This window comes from Frankliniella occidentalis, unplaced genomic scaffold (assembly GCF_000697945.3).
Source record: "Frankliniella occidentalis isolate FOCC.00 unplaced genomic scaffold, Focc_3.1 Scaffold3, whole genome shotgun sequence".
Lineage (NCBI taxonomy): Eukaryota > Metazoa > Arthropoda > Insecta > Thysanoptera > Thripidae > Frankliniella > Frankliniella occidentalis.
The window spans coordinates 1,856,568-1,861,232 of NW_026267133.1; the positions used below are offsets into that span (position 1 = coordinate 1,856,568).

General features: G+C 60.8%; 2 protein-coding genes across 2 annotated transcripts in view; one reads left to right on the plus strand and one right to left on the minus strand.

Moving 5' to 3' along the window:
• Nucleotides 1–4,665, minus strand: part of LOC113209235 (uncharacterized) — a 100,541-nt gene that overhangs the window by 46,520 nt on the left and 49,356 nt on the right. The window contains exon 2 of the mRNA XM_052266315.1: nt 3,422–3,527. The gene's annotated coding sequence lies outside the window, so the exon portion shown is untranslated. The remainder of the gene's footprint in view (nt 1–3,421; nt 3,528–4,665) is intronic.
• LOC113209224 (uncharacterized) overlaps nt 1–4,665 on the plus strand; it is a 40,776-nt gene that overhangs the window by 8,326 nt on the left and 27,785 nt on the right. The gene's annotated exons all lie outside the window — the stretch shown is intronic.

Genomic DNA, 4,665 nt, shown 5'->3' on the forward strand with positions numbered 1-4,665 from the left:
AGGGGGGGCTAAGCACAACATCGGCGACTCTCAACAAATCCGGAGCTATAAATTTGCCCGTTTGTCTCCCTCCGTGACTAGACACATCTGGCACGCTTATACGGGCTGATACGTACCCGACACGTTGTGCCGCACTCGGCGTTTGGCTTCTTCAAATACGAGGAAAATAAATGGCGCGAGCCGTGTTATGGAAACGCGTCCGCCTTCACGCTCGAAAGTCCAGACACTTTGCTCCGGAACGGGACCGGACACGGCCCTATTTAAACGCACACGCCCACTCACACAGACGCACACCTAGGGCCACAAAGTATATATACCCACTCCACGTCACGGTCTAGGAGGCCGCGTTACCTTATCCTGCGGGAGCGAATGCTATGCTTTTTTGCCCACCATCCGCTTCTATTACTTTGGTAAACTGCCGAACAAGGTCCTGTTCCGCAAAAGAGGAGGGCAAAGATTTTTTTTTCATACCCCCAAAAGCAAACGAGTCCGCCCAAGAGGTAAGTGACGTGTATTCACTGCGACATTGCGGAGCTACGGGACGGCAAAAAATAGTCAAACCTGAGTTTTTCACGCCAATATCCTGCTTACTGTCATTGTGCTGCAGGCCGCTGGGTGGCCGAGGCTGCGAGGCCTACACTGTAAATCTGGGGTGTCCAGCAACTGTGCGCTCTAGTGTGACTTTAGTCGCACGGCTCCTGGACACCCCAGATTTAGAGTACAAGAGTAGGTCCCGCGTCACCAGTGACCCTACTGCGTTGGATGGCGCACGGCTCCCAGACCTGTACGGCACTAATCCCGAGGGGCCGGCGGTATAGAAATCGGGCGTCCGTATGCCGACGCCCCGGCTGCACCAGGGTCATTAAAATCGGGACATGTCGAGAACGGGACCAGGCCGGGCCGGGCCGCGGTCTCAAAAAAAGAGAGAGTGACAATAAAAGTTCAACCCGCCAGTCCAGGACGTCTTGTTTCGGATCCGGCCGGATGGACGGTACGCGCGGTGCGGCATCCAGCGGAGGGAGAAGGGGGAAGGGGGGGGGGTGACGTCACTGGCGGCGCCGTGTGCTCTCACGGCACGCAAATGAGGCGGCTCGCCGCCGCGCCCCGCGGGGACAAAGAGTTTGAAAAACTTATGACATGGCGCCAAATTGGCGTAACAGACTGCTGGCCGTTTTAGAGGGCGCGCGCGGCGTCGTGGGAAAACGACGAACACCGGGTAGGGGAGGACGCAGGACGGGGTCGCCCAAACAGCTGCGAGCAGACCAAGAGGGGCGAATGAGAGGAGACCGGAGGTGACACTTTCTTGGAGACTCTGAGCCGAGATGTCGGGGGAGGGTAGGAGAGACCCTCTGGAAGGCTCTTCGAGGCGCAGGGGACCGATCGAGACCGACCGGGACCGACCGGGACCGACCGGGACCGACCTCGCCTGGCGCACCGCTCGCCGCTCGCGGACACACGGAAACGCTGTTTACGCTAATTGTTGGCTTTCTCTCTCTCTGCGGCCGCCGCGCCGCTGCCCCCTACGGCACCCGCCGTGGGACCCCAGCGCGGGGACATCCTGGGTATCGGGGGGATAATCGCGAGGCGCCGGGGAGAGACATTCGCCGGCAAAACGTTTTCCTTCCCTCCGCCACACACCTGCGCGGCAGCTTTTCTCCGGCCGTACAGCGCGCGCCAAATGTCTACATCGACAGCAGCCTCGCCCCCCAGTGAAAGGTGGCCCCCTCCTGCCCTCGCCCGCCCCGCCGGATTTGGTGAGGTGCCGCTTTTACAATGCCACTCCCTTTACGATGCTCGGTGGGCAGGTCGGCCGGCCCGGGCAGCAGGAGATGGCCGTCCGGCTGACCGGCCGGCACCACAACGGGTCCCGTTTATCGGTCATGTCGGGAAGAAATTGACGACGATCACTCTTCTCCCTGCCCCTGCCGCTACTCGGGCCTCTGTCCTGGCCCTTGCCTTGGCTCCTGCCCTAGCCCCTGCCCTAAGCCCCTTCCCAAGCCCTTGCCCCGCCCCCTGTCCTAGCCCTTGCCCTGCCCTGCCCTCTGGCCCTCTGGCCCTATGGCCCTCTGGCCCTCTGGCCCTCTGGCCCTCTGGCGCTCGGGCCCCAGCCTGGCCACTTGCACACTGCTGGGATGCGCGGCGTACCGGCACATTTCTCGGAAGCAATGAGTGCACTTCGGTGGGCGGGGCGCCTCAGCGTGCTGCTCGCGCCAGCGTCGGCGGTGCTCTACATTTTCAGCAGGAGGGCCAAACAGCGGCGTCCGAAACTTTTCGCTTCAGGGGGGGGGGCGTTATACTTCGACCAGGCTCATTTTCATACTTATAGAAAGCCAAATGAAGTTTGAGCCATCCCTCCCCACAGCCCGACGACCTCCTGCCCGCTCCCCCCTCTCCCCGGTCGGCGCAAACTTTCGCCCTCGGCCTCCTGAATTAAGCCCCTGTAAGACGCCACGCACGGCCGTGAACTAACACTTCGCGACCGGGGTCAAAGTCGCCCCGACCTGGTAGTGCGAGGCGGGGCGTGGCGGGGCGTGGCGAGGAGGGGGGCTGAGCATCCCATCCAGGAGGGACATGACACCCCCGCTCCGCCCCGCCCCGCCCCGCCCGGGTCGCAGATAGCGCTGCAGTGCTGCTGCAGGCTCGTTACCGGGGTTGACGGTGATGGCGGTCGCCCCGCTCGGCGCTCATGCCCAGACGCGTGATGGTGATGGACGCGAGCAAAGCAGAGGCAGACAGCACGTCCCCACGGCTGCAACCCGATCCCGACCCTGCGCCACAGACAGCCCCACCCCACTCGCCGCGACCCGGCACGCACACGGGTCAGGCTCGGCGTGACCACGAGCAAGGAAAAAACCCGCCAAAAACAAACGGAGGCGTCAACGAGGCGCAGCAGAGGAATGGGGGAACAAGTGCGGGGTTATTCGGGTATAAGAGGAGGGGGCCAGTGCGGCCCTGTGGCCTCCAGCGAGCGTGCCGCAGACCGCCCACACCGTAGGCCTCCAGGTCGCGGGGTGGCGGGGCGTGGCGGGGCGGGGCGGGGCGCAGCTGCGTCTGAAATAGGAGCACACCGCTGTGGCCGCTAGCCCGGCCCGGTGCGTCGGGTTGGAGCATCAGCTACGAGCGTGAGGGGAAAGGGGGAGGGGGAGGGGGTCGCACACGACAAGGCAGACAACCTGCTTCTCCATTGAGTTGTCGATAATGTCGTGCACGCGCCACTGCCTGCCAGGGCCGCCAGGGCCTGCCAGGGTGGCTCCTCTGGCCCTCTTTCTTCCCGTTCCCTCCGGTTCCCTCTGCCCCCTCCGCCCCGCAACGCACCGCCGTGTGTTGTACTTTCCAGCCCATCAAGGACGCGCGGTTGCCATGGCAGCCCGGGTGTGCCAGCTTCATGCACTACATCCCGGCAGCCCAAAGGTTCACTCACCGATTGATGGCGATCAGATGGTGAGGCGGGGCGACTGCTGGCGCCCAAGCTTTGCTGCAGGCGCTGCAAGCCGCCGCACCGCGGAGTCGTTAGCACTCTTTTCCACCTGCGAACAACGAAGAAACAACAACTAGCATTTTCTGTGGGGAAAGAGGAGAAGCAGCCACTGCAGAAAAACACAATAATTATATTTGGCGCCTCCCGCTTTGCGCAGTGTGAGCCCCTTAGCTAGACCGGAACTCACCCCCCTCCCTTCCCCTCTCTCTCGGTCTCTCTCTCTCTCTCTCTCTCTCTCTCTCTCTCTGCCAAACAAACTCCTCTCACCACCATGAGTGCCCGGACAAGCGTATAATTGATGATGAGCGGTGGACCACGGAGGCTGATGAATAAGAACAAACGGGTGGCGCGCACACGCGGTCACACTTACTCACCTTCGAAAGAGAAAAGGAACAAAGAGAAAAGACAATGGTAAAGCGCAAAAGAGATTATAATTTAAAAAACAAAAGGAAAAAAACTTTTCAGAAAACTTTGTTATTAGCCTTTTACCTCAAACCATCGAGCAGCGCGCCAGCGCCTTCTTCACAGCCGTCGCCAAATGAACTTGTTCTTCCCATTCTTAAAGAGGCAGCAATTTTCCTCTTCACTGGGTGTGACACCTTGCGGCCGTGAAAACACCCGGAGAGGCAGGGGGCGGCGCTAAGTAAAAGGCTGCTCTGGCCGGGAGTAAACAAACTGGACCCCGCTGGGGGGTCGTGATGGGGAGGTCGAGAGAGCGACGAGGTATTTCTCTAACGGTGAGTGTGCGGCCTCCCGTCTGATCGGCTGGGCTTTGCTTCACTTGCGTGTTTGCGGCTTGTCTGCGAGACACTTGAGGTGTGGGCGGCTCGGCGGCCGCGGGTGGCGCCCCGAGACCACAATGGCAGGTCGCCCGGTGCAACTGCTGCTCGCCGTCGCTACATCGGCCCCGTTAGAGAGGGTTTCCAAAAGGAGATGCGTGCGTTTTACCTCCAGTTTAATAATACTTTTGAAAAAAAAAAATTGCGCAATCCTGCTCGCTGGTCCGGATTATAGCAAAGTAGGTCCCCGCGGCAAGTGCACCACATCTAGTCGTCAACAGTAGAAGTGAGAAAAGTTCCGACCAGAAACGGATCGTGAAAGCAGATGATACCTTGTCAAGAATTATTCTATTCCTCCAGCGGTGCGAGGGAGGGGGAGGACTAGCGTAGACTAGCGCGGCCGACGGC